This window comes from Papaver somniferum, chromosome 1, assembly GCF_003573695.1.
Source record: "Papaver somniferum cultivar HN1 chromosome 1, ASM357369v1, whole genome shotgun sequence".
Classification (NCBI taxonomy): domain Eukaryota; kingdom Viridiplantae; phylum Streptophyta; class Magnoliopsida; order Ranunculales; family Papaveraceae; genus Papaver; species Papaver somniferum.
In genome coordinates this window covers 17,181,509-17,199,200 of record NC_039358.1, presented here as the reverse complement: position 1 = coordinate 17,199,200, position 17,692 = coordinate 17,181,509, and the positions used below count along the sequence as shown (strand labels likewise).

At 36.3% G+C, this 17,692-nt stretch overlaps 1 long non-coding RNA gene across 1 annotated transcript; it reads left to right on the top strand.

Moving 5' to 3' along the window:
* The first annotated feature begins 12,803 nt into the window (after positions 1 to 12,803).
* LOC113326362 lies at positions 12,804 to 14,138 on the top strand. Its single transcript, XR_003348363.1, has 4 exons — positions 12,804 to 12,884; positions 12,967 to 13,089; positions 13,186 to 13,467; positions 13,895 to 14,138. It is a non-coding gene; the product is annotated as an uncharacterized LOC113326362 (long non-coding RNA).
* The last annotated feature ends 3,554 nt before the right edge of the window (positions 14,139 to 17,692 follow it).

Sequence of the window (17,692 nt, the reverse complement as noted above, 5' to 3'; positions counted from 1 at the left end):
GGGTTCGCGGACTGAGTTCACGGCTCTTGTTCCGGTTCTCTTGATCAACAAAGTTCGCAAACTTCGGTTCAAGGAAAAAAGGACTTATACATATATGTGTTGCCACACAATGCTTATATCCATCATTGGTTATTTAATCTAAACTCTCATTTCAACCATTGAAACATTCTTAGAGGACATTTCGTCAAAGTAAGCAATTTTCAAGGTGATTGAAACGTGTCATGACTTTCATCACTAGGTAAAGATGAACTTGGCCAAAGCAAAAGCTTACCAACACATATTTCAAGAAATAGATAGGCGAGATAACTTCGGCTCGAAGTAGCAAATGTGTATAATCAAAGTCTATATAGCAAAACGACTTTTGTCTCAAAATAGGAGATAGAGCAGATAGACTTTTGAGTGATAGATAAGTTCAAATCTTCACATACCTTTTATTCGATGAAGATCCACCTGTTCCTTGAGTAGTCCTTCGTCTTATATGATGATTGTCATGGAGTTCTTGAGCTCAACTACACTTTCTATCCTAGTCCAAGACTTAGCTATAGTAGACTAGAAATCAAGACTTATAGTTTTGATCACTAACATTGACAAACATGCTTGAGATAGCAACACATGCGAGTTCGACCGAGCAATGCTCTAACAATCTCCCCCTTTGTCAATTTTACTGACAAAACTATCAATACATATGGAATACAAAAATAAATGAAATAACTTTTGTAGCTCCTATTACACATGCATAATCTTCAACATTACTCGAAATCTTCGTCACTTCCAAGTACTCCAATGATCCCAAAGGTTGTAAGTTCAGCATCATCGTTGTTGAAAATCCGTAGCTATAACAACGAGAAAATAAGAGTTCTCAATCATTGTTATAGAATTTCATAGTATCATTATATAGTATCAAAGTTTAATTGCATCACAACTTCGACAACAATACTATGGTGATATGTATCACTCCCCCTTAGTCAATACTCCATCTCACATGGAAACCACTCCCCCTTACATAATGATCCGAAAACCATATGTATTTGTAGTGTGAACTACATATTAACTCTCCCCTTTTTGTCAATAAAATTGGCAAAGGTACGAAAACGGATCCTAATGAAATTTCCGAAAGATACATTTCATGACCAAAAGAAAGAACATATCATCTTATTTAGATGCAATCATATAGCCGAAGCTAAATGCATTCATCAAGGAGTTTATAAAGATACAAGATAATCTCTATAATATTCCACAGCCGCACTCCCCACAAAGATTTGGCAATTAAGCACAAGTTCAATTAAGAACTCTCCCCCATAATATGTCATTCCCGAAAGAACAACAAGAGCGACCTTAATTTCAAAATAAAAGAAGGATTTCTTTGGACATAACAAATCATATACAAGTATGATTTTGAATCCAAAATACTCAATTAAATTAACCACAAGAGAACCCATGATTAATTTAATCGGAAATGCTCAACATAAGTGAACTTATGGAGACTCAAAAATACACAATTAGATTAATCACAAGAGAACCCATCATTAATCTAATCAGAATACACAACCAAATTAACCACAAAAGGTAATCAATTTAATTGGTCATGATCGACATAAGAGAACTTACGGAGCAACAACTAAGTAACCAAACGAGAATGACTAATTTAGTTGAACATGCTCGACATAAAGTACCTCACGGAGCAATAACTAAGCCAAACAATAACTCAGTCGATAGTGCTCAACATAAGACACTTTATGGAACAACACAGTATGTACACAAAAATTGTGGATCGGAGATCGACCTTATACCGTGGAATAAGCAAGGATTCATTCTATTTCCCATCACCATTTGCACAATGACATACAATAGACATAATCCTTGTAAACAAAATATTTTAACCCATCCTCCATCAATAATTGACATAATAGGCTTAACTTTTATATTTGTCAAAAGTTCATTCCTTCTTTTATCAACACATGCATATCGACATATAAAGGACTTAACTTTTGACAAGGTATGGGACAATCACGGTTCACGGACGCAAACACATATATCCCATAACACATTGCAATATATAAAACCATAAAGATTAATACTGCAAAAATCATCTTCCAAACAATTTTAGAATTTAAACCAATAAATCTAAAAACATGAAGATGAAAACGTTGGACATAACTATGTGTAATCACAATAATGACTATTCCAAACTCTAGTTATTCTTCTAAACAAAACAAGAAAATAGAAGATTTACTAGACAAACTAAAGGGAAAAAAAATCAGAGTTCATTGAGAACCTCATATCTTTCTATGAATCCATCAAAGAAGGTATCACTGATTTCCTTTATTCTCTTGACCGTAGACACACCATGTTCGTGAGTTAGAACACTAACTTTGCGATCAACAACCCGATCAAGCCGTCTAGCTTTGACGCAGTCCATGATGAGCTTCTTTTGATTCCATATCAGAATATTTTGATTAGCAAGGATTCTGGCATGACCATCTAGGAGTTGGTTTATTTGCAATTGAAGATTTGCAAACTCGACCTTTGAATCCTTCTGAAAACGAGTTAAATCCTTGACAGAATCATCAATCCTGGAATTGTGATCCTTTCTTTCAAGCATCTTCTTTGGAACCAGCTCCTTAATTGACTCGCGTTCCTAATTGTCTTCCTCCATATCAAGATGCACAATCTCTTGAGATTTTGCGGAGTTCTCCATGTACCCCTTTTTTTTGTTAGGGAAGGAGAAACACAATATAGAATAAGTATATATGTGTTTGTGAACACGAGTTGGAAACTCTTGTTACGAAAACCCTAAGAACTCACGAGAGGAGTATGCAAACGTTTGTGGACCGTCAGCACAAAAAAAAAACTAAACAGAAATAATATACAACATACTTGAGCATTTCTCAATTAATTTCCTTGCATCTCTCAAGTTAGAAACAAGCAAAAAAAACCTGGAGTCAGGTGGTAGAGTGGAAATTAATCCCACTATGATCATCGATAAAAGAGTTGTATATATCATCTAACAGTTTAATCTTTGTGTTCTTCGCCTTTCTTCGGTTGACTTTCATCCTAGAAGAGTAAGACATGGCGTGTTTAACATATCCGTCAGAAGGCTTTCTCTAAGGAATAAATCTAGGACCTCTTGCAATTGGTTCAAGAGGATCAGAATAGATAGGAATCCATTTTCTAGACTTAGATTTACCAGACACATCCTTATAAGCACAAGAAATATGTTCATTAGTGTCACAAGAGTTTATACCATTGAGATGAACTTGTTCCCTATGATGATTTCTAGAATAGAGATCATTTTTATAAGGTTTCTGGTTTTCTACGGGCACGAGATTTACTGCAGAAGTCGACAGACTATTTACTCCATTGATAGTAGAAAGAAGCAAATTATGAAGATTCGAAATTTGTTTCTTTCTGGCAAGGCAATAGATAGCATAGTGATTCTTTTTCCCACAGAATCTACAGGTTCGTGGAGGATAACCAACAACTGGCACCTGTTTAATCTTCATAGCCATATGAGAGGGTTGTAAGTCACATAACTCCTTCTTGACACAACCTTCTTCTGGAGAACATTTCTTCATGTGCTGTAATTCACAATAATTAGTTGGTACGGAAGAATTTCTCCTTAAGATAGAGTTTTCCTTTTCCAAGGATATGCACTGTTCATGGGCTAGAACATGAGATGCACCTAGTTTCTCTTTTACAACACGAATTCTGTTGAGATCTGATGAATGCGTCTCGATCATTCGTTTTTCTCTAATTGAGTCTTCCTTGATAATATCCTCAAGAACACTAATCTTTTCACGCTGTAGAGTAGTTTCTTGGAGAAGTTTTTCAATATTCTTAGAGAAAGACTCAATGATGTTATAGAGTTCACGTTCTCGATCTAGAGACTTTTCAAATTCATCAATAAGCTGAGCATGATCCTGAAAATCAATAGCTTCAATAGAATTTCTTGAGATTCTGGTGAGCCCCATTTCAGATTTTGCCAAAGTGTCACATGCCTCATGAGAGGAAGAGATGTCAACATCCGCTGGAACAATCTTTCTACCTCGGGATTCGGAAGAATCAACTAAGGAGTAATCCTTTGAGGTGTTTCCAAGACACTTGGTATAATTAAAAGCTTTAGGAGACATCTTGGTATGCGTAAATGCTAAAGAAGAGATTTTGTCCCCAGACTTAGATTTCCACAAACACATACTTGTAAGGTCTTTAAACGTGTTTGCCTGCTCTGATACCAATTGAAAAAGTGGGGGTACAACAACCACACCCAATATTTCGCTTAGCAATCTGTATGGACAAATTCCAATATACTTTCTAGAGAATCAACTAGACAGTCAGACTCAATCTAGAGAAAAGTATATTGAGGAGTTAATATCTCTCTTACTTGATTTGATCTTTACTCAAAAAAATAAGAATTTGCGAGTCTTTATCAAATACAAGGATAATAACTTGGATGGTACCAAAGACCAATATCCAAGGATCAATCAATTTCCAATCAACAACCAAGGTTGGATTTCACAATTTATCGATACAACACACAACCTGTGATATTTCAATTATATAACAAAATATAATGCGGAATAGAAATAACACAAACACCAGAATTTTGTTAACGAGGAAAACGCAAATGCAGAAAACCCCCGGGACCTAGTCCAGATTGAACACCACACAGTATTAAGCCGCTACAGACACTAGCCTACTACAAACTAACTTCGGTCTGGACTGTAGTTGAACCCCAATCAATCTCACACCGATTCAAGGTACAGTTTCGCTCCTTACGTCTCTGATCCCAGTAGGATACTACGCACTTGATTCCCTAAGCTGATCTCACCCACAATTAAGAGTTGCTACGACCCAAAGTCGAAGACTTTAATAAACAAATCTGTATCACACATAAAAGTCTACAGAATATATAAATCTGTCTCCCACAGATAAACCTACAAGTTTTTTTTCGTCTTTTGATAAATCAAGGTGAACATGAACCAACTGATAACCCGAAATTGTATTCCCGAAGAACAACCTAGTATTATCAATCACCTCACAATAATCTTAATCGACGCGGCGAAAGAAGATATTGTGGAATCACAAACGATGAGACGAAGATGTTTGTGACTATTTTTATATCTTGCATATCGGAGATAAAGATCTCAAGCCAATCGTTACGATTGTACTCAAAACGATAAAATCAACAAGATCAGATCACACAACTACGAGAAAGTAGTATCGGTCTGGCTTCACAATCCCAATGAAGTCTTTAAGTCGTTAACCTGGTTTTTAAGAAGAAACCAAAGGTTAAAGGAGAATCGACTCTAGCTAATACAACTAGTATCACACAGGAGGTGTGGGGATTAGGTTTCCCAGTTGCTAGAGTTCTCCCTTATATAGTCTTTCAAATTAGGGTTTGCAATCAATGTTAGCTTGGTAACAAAGCATTCAATATTCACCGTTAGATAAAAACCTGATTAGATTCAAGCTAATATCTTTCAACCGTTGGATCGAAAACTTAGCTTGTTACACACAAATGAAATGTACTATTTTGGGTTTATGTAACTGTACTCAAACATGAACATTTGTTGGTTCAACAATAGTTAACCAAATGGTTAGCCATATGAGCACTTTCATATCAACCATGTTCTTCTTCACCATAACTAGTTCAAATGACTCAAATGAACTAGTTAGAGAGTTGTTCAATTGCAAGGAAATCTTATGTAACTACACAAGACACAATCGAAGCAAAAACGATTTGATTCACTCGAATAGGTTCATGAACTATATAGCCACGGTTTGCATTTATCGTTCCTTAGTTAATATAAATAAGTTCAGAAACAATCGTCTTTAGATATAACTAGCTTAAGTTGGCAGACTTAGTTCGCGGACTTAAGTTCCCGGAAGGAGTTCTCAAACTTCAGTAGATTTTCTCGGGTCGAGAACTTTCGCTAGTTCGCGGACTGAGTTCACGGCTCTTGTTCCGGTTCTCTTGATCAACAAAGTTCGCAAACTTCGGTTCAAGGAAAAAAGGACTTATACATATATGTGTTGCCACACAATGCTTATATCCATCATTGGTTATTTAATCTAAACTCTCATTTCAACCATTGAAACATTCTTAGAGGACATTTCGTCAAAGTAAGCAATTTTCAAGGTGATTGAAACGTGTCATGACTTTCGTCACTAGGTAAAGATGAACTTGGCCAAAGCAAAAGCTTACCAACACATATTTCAAGAAATAGATACGCGAGATAAAAGCAGCTCGAAATAGCAAATGTGTATAACCAAAGTCTATATAGAAAAACGACTTTTGTCTCAAAATAGGAGATAGAGCAGATAGACTTTTGAGTGATAGATAAGTTCAAGTCTCCACATACCTTTTAGTCGATGAAGATCCACCAGTTCCTTGAGTAGTCCTTCGTCTTGTATGATGATTGCCATGGAGTTCTTGAGCTCAACTACACTTTCTATCCTAGTCCAAGACTTAGCTATATTAGACTAGAAATCAAGACTTATAGTTTTGATCAATAACATTGACAAACATGCTTGAGATAGCAACGCATGCGAGTTTAACCGAGCAATGATCTAACAAAACCTACCTGCAAGGTTACAAATCCTCAATAAGGGATATACACCATAGACTAAGGTGTTACAACTACACTTAGTGGAAGTGTGGTTGAGGCCGTGGCTCCATAAAGGAAGTTGGAGAGACCACTTGGTTCGATCAATCCTAACCTAGAAAGGAAGTAGGTGAGGAAGGCACAACTTACTTATATCATCAGAAATCATCTCGTAAGATTGTCTCTGAATTTGTCCATGAATCAAACTGGAGGACGCTCTGAAGTTTAATGATTCCAGAGAACAGTGACATCCCAAGTGGATTATGAGAATGCGCACGAGTCAATGGAAATATCATGCGAACATATTGATGATTAATTTCATATACACTTGCTTAAGGAAATAGAGCAAGATGAGATCGAATCGTGCTCCTTGTTGCGTAATGTCAACGAATAACATATTTGGCCTATACAATCCAGGTAGAACTTGGTTCTTTGACAAATATACAGGTATTTGGTGTGGTAGTGCTAACCAACCAAGTGTAAAGCCTATTGGACATACATGATTAATTTGTCACAAAGCATAATGAGAATAAAAAAGTCTTAAAGTATAAAGACTCGCCATGTGGCGCGAGGTTTCTCACAAAGCCCTGGAATTGTTCTCTTGTAATGAACTTTATAGCGTTCCGCTACTTAGTTAGCTTGGTAATTTCAAAGGGACTTGAAATGCAGGATATGTATGTGGTTGTTACGTATCTCTGAAAGAATCAAGAGATAGAAGATATTTACAAAAGTACTTGATAGCCTTTTGTTACCCAAATTAAGTGACTCTAAACCGCAGAATAAGTTTACAGTTAGATATAACGCTTACTTATAGATTGAAGCAATCGGGCGGATGTGGTATACCCGTCTAAGTGACTATTTGATTTGGAGGGGATAGACAAGTAAGTTATTTTTCCTTGCGTATTCACAAGAAAGATCGTGATTTGGAATTGTAGCTATCTATGTCGATGGTACAAACATGATGGGTACTCTTGGTGTAGTAAGAGACCTTAAAAGCTATTTGAAATCCGAACTTGAGATGAAAAATCTGGGAAAATCTCGACCGAATACTGAGCTTGTGGTATATTATCCCACCAGTTTGTATTTGTCAAAAGTTGTCAGGCAATTTAACAAAGACATGCATCCTGATAGCACTCCCATAATTAGTCGAGGTTCAAATATAAGTAAGTGACCATTTCGTCTAAATGAAGATGACGAAGATGTGTTGGGAGATTAAATTCCCATATCTAAGTACAATAGACGCATTGTTGTACTTATAGCCCGTTCGGTTGGGAGAATTGAAAACCTAAGAATTCAGTTATGGGGTAATCCAATTATTGGAATTGGATTCCAAGGAATGCAATTCAAATCCTAAAAATTTATGTTCAGTTGAGGTAATTCAATTAACTTTTTTTTTTTTACCCCGGAATCCAATTTCATTGCACTATTAGACCAATGCAATGGAATTCTATTATTTTGGAGGGAATTGGATTCCTAGGAATCAAAATTCTTAATTACAAAAAGTTCATTTGTACCATTAGGTTCAAGGAGTTGGGTGCATTCCCTAGGAATTGGATTCCCTGGAATCCAATTAATTGAAACGAACATGCTGCTAGTATAACAATGTACTCGATAAAATTTTGCATCCTCAGGGAACTTATTAGCTAGATATAGCTCAACGCCAACGCAACGTCATTGGAATGATACAATGAATGTAATAATGTACTTAAAAGTAACCATTGACATGAGTTTGTTTTATCCCTGCAAAGACATAAAAAGGTATGCTAAAGAAATTGCAATCCAAAGGTTTTTGATTATGAAAGAACAATAATCTCTTCTCCAACGAAAGTGATCACGGGGAGATATGGTAGACTATTTTGAGCAAATCCTACGGGTAGTGTCACCCTTTCAAATGAAGGAGTGCACTACCAATTTGAGCAGATTAGAGGCTTCTATGGGTAGTCTTTACCCCACTTTTCCCCAAAACACGTTCATACACTCGTTCATCTGAAAAAGTGGTTGGGAGTGTAACGCTAGACAGGGGACAGTCCCCCGTCAAAAAAAATTGCAACTTTTTGAACTAGACGGGGACTGTCCCCCGTCTAAGTATTTTTTTTAAGTTTTTTTCTTTTGACGGGGGATAGTCCCCCGTCTATATTCGTTTTACTATTTCACGGGGACTGTCCCCCATGAGTCCTTAAGTTTAGTTTTTTTAAAATTAAATTTTCCCTCCAGTTATTATTTTATTATAAAATTTTCAAATTGTTTTTATAAAGGGGAGATAGTTTCCCGTCTAGTGTTCCCTTTCATTTTTGCTCATAGTGGCTTCACTCGTTCATATGAGCGAGAGGTCCTTCATATGGGCGAGTTAGTCTCCAAATGGAGATTACCCATAGCCTTTGCTCTAAGTCATTACCGATAATCAGTTTCAAAAAGTACATGACTAAAGGAACCGTCTGGAATAACTCTGAAAGTAATCCGGGGGGGGGGGGGGGGGGGAGATCTAAAGATATGATGTCAACATATTTTACTTCGAAATTGAAGATGTGTTGTACTCTTTTTCCCTTCGATCGACAATAGTTTTTCCCAACTCGACAAGGTTTTTAGCGAGACAACACTAAAAACATCAAGTATGTTGAACGTTGAAGACATAAAGATCACGTTGATATTATTTAAATATCGGAATCAAAGAAATGAAACGTGATAGTATGTTAAGCAACGTAACTTCCAGAATCAACAACAGGGTCTTATAAACATTCAAGTCACCAAAATAAAGTGTGATAAACTCCTTTTGATTGTATTAGACTAATGAAAATTGTCTAACATCATGGGGAGCATCTAATGGTGTGTTGTACTATTTTCCTTCACCGAGGTTGCTTTTTTCCACAGGGTTTTGTTACTCGACACGGTTTTCAATGAGACAACAAAAAACACCGAGAATGTAATTTCCCAGCTAAGGATATTGTCTTTACTATGAGGATTTTCTTCCTTAAGAGTTGTGAAGCAACTAGTCAACATCAACGTAGGAAAGTGATCATCTGCAACAGATCACCTTTACTTGCATCTGTCTCGTTGTACTCTTTTCCCTTCGTCAAGGTTTTTTCCCACTGGGTTTTTCCTTGTCAAGGTTTTAATGAGGCAACATATTCAAGTCCAACTATGTTCTAAGTTGTCTTAATATTGTACTCCTTTTCTTTAGTTCAGGTTTTGTCCCTGTGGGTTTTCCTGGAGAAGTTTTAACGAGGCAATTAACTTAGACTAGTCGGTCCTTGAAGATCGTACAACATGTAAAATACGAGACAACATGTGAAGTACTACATGTGAAGGGTTGTACCAAGGTTTTGTCCCACGGGTTTTTCCTTGTCAAAGTTTTAATGAAGGATTTCTTATCCACAATAGTCATCAAGGAGAGAATTACATTTGAAGACCTGCATCCGAAGCATTGTATGAGAAGTCCCTCATATGGAGTTCTATTGGACCGCACAAGGGGGAGTGTTGTAGGGCTTTAGCCCACAGATGTGCGGCCCAATATAGTAACTATGGTTCTATTTCTATTGTATATAAAGGGTTATATCTATGTAATCACTACAAAACAGAAGGCTTCTAGGGACGGCCCATTCTCAAAAAACCGTCCCCAGAATGCAGAAGTTGGGACGAACCCGTCTAGCCGTCCTTAGCGATGTGTATTTGAGACGATGCCAAAAAAACCATCCCAACTGGTCCATTATTAAGGACAAACTATATCCTAGTGTCACTACTGGTGTACTGGTAGGGACGAATTTTTTTGTGCGTCCCTAAAAGCTTCTAGCCGTCCCAGTAAGTAGAATCATCCAATGGTGGTGATTATATCGTCGGTAACTTAACTTCTGTACTCCCTAGAACATAGTGAAACTAATCTATTTCATTTTTCCTCTCAAGTTTTCATCGCCTATTCTGCTCATGTTTTCATCGACTCTACTAAAACCCTAAAACTCTCCTTCGTGCGATTCGTCATCACTTTCTTCTCCATCTCCTTCGTGATACTCATCAGAAGTGAAATCTTCACTTTCTTCTGCTATAAGTCTGTCAAATCTAGCAGATGCCCATCATGCAAAATTAGGGTAAGAATCTCTGTAATTTATCTGGTTTGGTATTTGATTAATTTGCACGATTTCATCTTTGATGTTTTTGGATTCAAAATTTAACCTAATTCTCTCGATTTGCGTTGGGTTTATTTCTGTAATTTTTTTTTGCGCAGATCGAATTCTCTCTATTGTAATTTTGGTTTGCCCTAATTGATTGTTTGTTTAGTTGAACTATTAGTATTGTTATTTCAGTTTCGAGTGTGATGATTACATGAATTGCTATTTGATTAATTTGCATGATTTCATCTTTGATGTTTTTGGATTCAAAATTTAACCTGATTCTCTCGATTTGGATTGGGTTTATTAAGATATCTGTGGGAAGAGTCTCCTTCATGATTACAGTTTGAGCAGTATAATCTTTTTTTTTGAAGATATGAGACGGTATATTTTAGAAAACTTAGGTTGTAATTTGAACTTAAATGAAAGTGTAGAGGACATATCATCTGATTTTACATGGTGCTGGAGAGAATTTGAAAGACTATCAGAAAAAATTGGATGATAGAGCTAGAGACATGATGTAGATGATAAATCATTTTGTTGTTTTAATCCTATGTTTAGTAGCTAGACATTGTGAGCGATGAGTACACTGGGTCGATGGTACTGATTGTAATAAGCCATTTGAACTTGCTGCATCTTTGTTATAGTTGGAGTTTCATTTCAGGATTTTCTTTCGTGTTGTTGTGTATTTTTCCTCTTAGGGTCTCCTGGCATCTTTGTAAACCCCTGACAGTCTTAATTTTCAGAGATTACAGATTACAGTTGATGAAGAATGAAAATACAGATCTATAAAAAGTACATACTGATTGTAGTTTATCCTGTATCCTACTTGAAAACTGAATTCATAATTGCTAGTTTTTTGAACTTGAAAATAAAATCTGTGCATTCAACTTAAAGCTAGTGACAGAAAATGAAGTTCTGTGATAGGTGCCCTCGGGACAACCTAAGTTTTCCAAATTTATTGCAATTCCTGCAGTACAATACTGTCATTGCATTTTCGTGCTTACTGCTTGCAAAGAAAAGAAATTTGAATTCTAGTGCTTACGGCTTACAAAGAAAAGAATTTTGTAAAGAAGAATTGGTCATTTTGGGAACGTTTTGGAGTAAGAAACTAGATTGTTCAGAGGGCTGGGATGGATGCTAATTGGTTTGAATATTGAGTTTGTGCAAAATCTGAGAGGAATCAGGAAGCTAAAAGATTGCCATGATTATGTATATTGCAGCCTTGTTATTTCTAAATCTAACAGCGTCATTGCACTAGTAAAAGCAGCTGACCATCAACTAATTGTGTTTCTGACCCACCACTAGTTGTATTGTCCCTGCTTAATTTGGTTGAGTTCATTGTGATTTTTCAAAGGTTGCATAGGTTTATCTGTATGGTAGTTCATCCTAATTCCTTTAGTGGTGGTAGTTCATCACTAATTTTATTGTGCCTGCTTAATTTGCCAGCTTTTGAGTTCATCCTGATTCCTGCTGCTTGGTATAGTGTTAAACTCATGTTTATGTTGGATCATAAGAATTAAGAATGGCAGAGATGAATAGCTTTAGTGATATGATAACGTTCTTAGGTTGGTGCTGCCTGGGGCATTGAACACATTTGATAAAATAATGGGTTATTATCATGGATAAGAGTTGGGTTCACAAGGATCGGTCGGGTAAAGAGTATGAAGATGGTTTGAGGAGGTTCTTGGACCATGCATTCAAGGAAGGGGTTGTTACTGAAGATAACAAAATGAAATGTCCTTGCAGAAAGTGCAATAATGTTAATTACAAAGTTAGAAGTGAAATATTCAGTGACTTGATATTGCACGGTATGATGAGAAATTATACTACATGGTTTCATCATGGTGAGAGTTTAAGCTCAACGGTCTCATCAAGTATCGCACCACATGATACATGTTTTGAGGTCGGAAATAACAATAATGGACCAGGGGATGACCTTTTGGGCATGTTGCGAGCTGTGAGTGGAATACCAAGAAAGATAAAGTACGTATTTTCTGTCATCCATGCTCTCATTATCCCTTTTATCATTTACCCACTAGCGCAAGGCTCACAGCAAGCATCGTTTGTTATTATTTTCTTTTGAAACAGGAGTTGGCGGCTAAAAATAAACTAAATAGGTCCAAACAAACAATTCAACACACTGGTGGCTCCAAGCCACATGGAATATGCAAAAGAGGTAAAGCTTCTGTTTAGTTTGATCTTGGTGAGGATGTTTCGTATGTTATATGCAACCAACAGCACAAAATTTCATTTTACAGATGCTAGCCGAAACAGGAAGATTCCCTGAACGGCATGAAGTATTTCTTAGGACCAGGACAAAGAAAAGAAAAACATCAGATCCAAATGAAGAAGTGATGGATCCTGTTGCTTCTGAACAATACGTATACCTTTATACTTTTTAAGTTTTCTTTCGGGTCATCTGTTTTTTGCATTTGTAGTTCGAATTGACCTAACTTTCGAGATTGATTTACTTGTAGGATCGAATGGTGGAAATACACAACCAGGCTAACCAACCTGGATCTGGAGTCGTTTTAGGTGGTTGAAATGATGCATTTGCAGCTGTTATGGGACCAGATAGACGTGGTCGGATTCGTTGCTTTGGCAGCACTGTGAAGCCGAAACAGTTTTGGGGCGAGTCATCATCATCAAGTAGAGTTGTTCAATTGAAAGAGTAAAATGCAATGCTCAAACGAAGGGTTGCAGAATTGGAGGCTCAAGTTGCAGTATTACCACCAAACCAGAACAATGAAGGACTCGAGGTATCGTGCATCATTCACTTTTTTTTTTACATAGAATTTGAGTCATTGTGAATTGATAAGATTAGTCTTAGACCCAGTGGTTATTTAGGTATGCATGAGCTTCCGTGTTATCTAATTAACTATGTCTTAAGCCAAGGCGAGTATAGGTTTTTGTCCCATGTAGGTTACTTACAAGTTTGATAACTCTTCCCAGGTGCAGTTTAAATGTGACTTGTATACAGTAATCTGCTTTATCTAGTACTCGTTCCCTCCCAATGCACCACTGTTGAAATCCTATATGTACCAACTAACAAATGGTAATTTCACTTTAATGAACCGGAGATGTTCATTACTGCAGAACTGATTGTGAATGTGTTGAGTTTTTTTTTCCTGACTGAGAAGAATGTAACTATCGATTATCTATTGAGTAGATTTTTGTTTGTTGCAGGATATGTGATATGGAAAGGTGCAGGAAGGGTTAGTTTCCAGATATTAACAGATGATAAAATAGCACTCAAACGCCGCAGGCCACTGATTGTAGTTAACAGATGATAAACAGAGACACCATCTACTGTAGAGAGTGTATGAACCTAAATTTTTGCTTGTTTTTTGAGAATGGGAGGTCTCTTTTGCAAACAAATAACATGGTTTTTGAGTATCTATAGAAAAATAATCTTCTATGAATTCGTCTATGATTCTCTATTCTGTGGATGTATGGCATTCTATTTGTCTCTGTTTTGTGGATGTATGGCATCTAATCCTGGTATGTGAATGTATGAGGGATGGCATTATGCCAATTAAAGCAGGGAAATGGAGCTTCAGTAATATTCAGATATTAGGGACGGTTGATTAACCGTCCCCATTGTTCCAGTTTATACTAGGGACGGTATTGTTAAACCATCCCTATGATGCACTAGGGGCGGTTTTAACTTGTTTTTCCGGCCGCTTCAAAACCGTCCCTAGAAGATGAATCCGTTCCTAGAAGTATTTGTGGCGGCCAAGAAAAAACGTCCCTAGAAGATGAAGCCGTCCCTATTAGTACTACTGACGGCCACTCAGAACCGTCCCTAGAAGGCAAATCCGTCCCTAATAGTATTAGTGACGGTGGATCTGGGGACGCAGCAACAATCGTCCCTAATATCTTTTTGGGACGGCTTTCCGGTTGTTGGGACGTTTTTCTGACCGTCCCTAGAGGCCTTCTGTTTTGTAGTGAATAGAGACTAACTCTAATGAATGGAATATCCTTCTCTCTTTGTCTTTTAATCTTTCCCATCCACTGCAAAAAAAAAGTTAATTACAAGAAAAAACTAACTTACCGCATTCAAAATATTTGAAAAATAATGTATTTGTAGTCTTCTACCAACGTTCGCATATAACTTGAATTAGTTAGGGACTGCTCGTAACATGACTCCTTACTCCTTCGACTAGATAGGGATCGATCCTAACATAAATCCAAACACAAAACTGTTTTAGGTATAACTTTTGCATACAACGTCCGAATTGGGTGATTTTTATCTTGTTTTAACCGTCTAAACAAGAGATACACATATATGACCTGTAGAATTCAACACCGTAAACTCATAAGTACCGTTTCTATTAAATTCTCAATTATGGATAGAGAAGGTATGAGCAAATAAGAAAAAACTCTCCCAGAAGATGTTAAACAGTCATATAATGATCGAGATATCATGTGGTTCCCCACCTTCCATAAGATTGATAACAAAGGTGATAATGCACATAAGTTGATCCTTGTCTTGTTCGTCATGGTGACTAAGAAAGAATCATCATTCTTGACCTCTTGATTGGTTTGATTTCTCTTGTTCATTCTCTTGTTTTTCTTGTGATGTAGAGTGTCATTATCACAACATACATTCGTACAAGATACATTAGACAACATGATGTCTTTATTTAGTCTTTCAAGAAGACTCTCATAAACATTGTTACCAACATTTATCAATTGAGTGTCATTCTTGTGACTAACTTTTGGTCCCTCATTGCTATGGAGGACTTCGGGACCTATTAAAAGATCAGTTTCGTAGGAGAAGCTTTCTCCTTCATATCATTAAGACGATTTACTTTTTGGATACTTTGCGAAACAACCTTTCTCCAATTTGGAACATCAGATCTTGTTTTCGCATTTTCAAAGTCATCTCTCTTTCTATAATTGGTTCTTTTATAATATGACCTTGTCGAGCGATAGGAAAAACTTGAACTATCATTATAATAAATTTTTTTCCTAAACTTTGGACAATAACGACCTGAGTTATTTAAGGGAGCAAACTTATCCAATTCGTTTGATACAAAAGAAAGTGTGTCTTGCATCTTACGAACACTGCACCCCCATTGTAAGTGTCCTTTATTACACTAAATATTGTAACAATATTTAGTAACATAAGAAGTGTGAGTTTTAATTTTACCTTTTTGTGGATCCACTTGCATTGGATATTGATGAGTTTTGTTATTCACATCTATGTTCAACGGTGTAGCTTTTTGGACATCAGCAGAGGTGCTTTCTTTGATAGCTGCACTTGAATAGTTTGGATGAACATGATTCTTAGGCTTGACAAACTTTATTTCTTTACAAGAAATAGGAACATCTTTGTCATTAGTGGAAGCCTCTGGTTGAGAAGAATTTCTAGCTTTGACAAATTTTACCTCTTTGCTAGTATTTGAAGCATAAATTCCCGTATAGCCCGATCCCCGTGTGTCACGATGATTTTTACTTGCTTCTAAAATTGAGGTTAATTTTTTGAGCTATTTTTAAACCTTTTCAACTTCAAATTTTCACCACTTAGATCAACCTCAAGGCGTTTTTATCGTGAGAGATATGCACCTTCTTTCTCTTCAAAAGGCTGAATCTCCAGGGAAGAAGCATTCTTCAGAAAAAGTAGCTTTGCTTTCTAGGAAGCAAGATCAAGAAAAAGTTGATTGTTTTTCGCTTTCATAGATTCTATATTGCTTAGAAGCTTTCCTTTTCATTCAAGTGAAAGGTTAAGTTCTTTTGCACACGAGAGAAATTGTTCGCTTGATTATTTTAGCTGCGATGTTTTTATATTCGTATAGTCAATGGATCTTTCATCTTGAAGAAGAGATTTTTCAGAGTCTGAATCATTGATTGTGAATACAAGGCTTAACTTAATCTCATCTTGAGAATATTCAGACATATTTTCAAAAGAACAGTAGAACTTGTAGAAGAAGCCCCTTTTAAACATTTGCTTAAATGAAATCCAGATAGTGATTCACCAAACTCTTTAGACTCATATCTTATAGGTTGGATAACACCAAACACAAATTGTTAGATCTTTTCGTGTTTGCCTGCTCTGATACCAATTTAAATGACGAGGGTACCAAGTACACCACAATCTTTTTGATATCAACCTATAAGTCTGATACCTTGCATGATCTAATATATACAGAGACTGTCAAGAAGATAGAAACCACAAGGTATACACTTGGTATATAGTTTCTAGTTCGAAATCGAACCTTAAACTATATGGATCAACCCAAGTGGTGTAGATTAAGGTACAAGTGCAATTACTTTAATTATAACTTAAACAAATTATAATGTTAAAAGTAAAGTAAAAGTTGTTGATGGTGGTTTTTAGTTCAGGGTTAAAATCGTAAAACTCCATATTTGTGTGCCTTCATTCTATAAGAAAGTAGAGCCACTAAAAGATAATGAATGTCTATACCTCCTGGCTTAATTACATATGTACTGTGTAATTCAGTGTCTACATGTACGAAATTTATTAGAATAATATTGGTGCATGTTGCAATAATCCCAGATATTCTATGAATTTTATTTAAGCTTCTAGCTGCATTTTTCACTAATACGGATCCTGCTGCATAATAAGATCCTAGCTGCATTATTCACTAATACGGAGCATGCTGCATAATAAGCTCCTAATTACGTTATTCATCAATGCAGAGCCTGCTGAGTATCTATTATATGTTGTGTTCTTAGATGAACTCTCTATTCTGACATGACATGAGGATTAATGCTCATTCTTATCTAGGTAACATTAATCTCCCGAAGTGTATGAATTGAGATATGCATGAAGGGTACATGATCAAAAGCGTAAGCTGTGCTAATAAGACCAGAGTTGCGCTACTCGTATGAGTAAAAATTTAAAAAATTCACCTAAGATGATTAATTTTATGTCAATTGACGAAATTCAATTTTAACCTAATATTGTGTCAATTCACAAAATATTAGGTTTGTTTCCCTAAAATTGAGCCATCACGA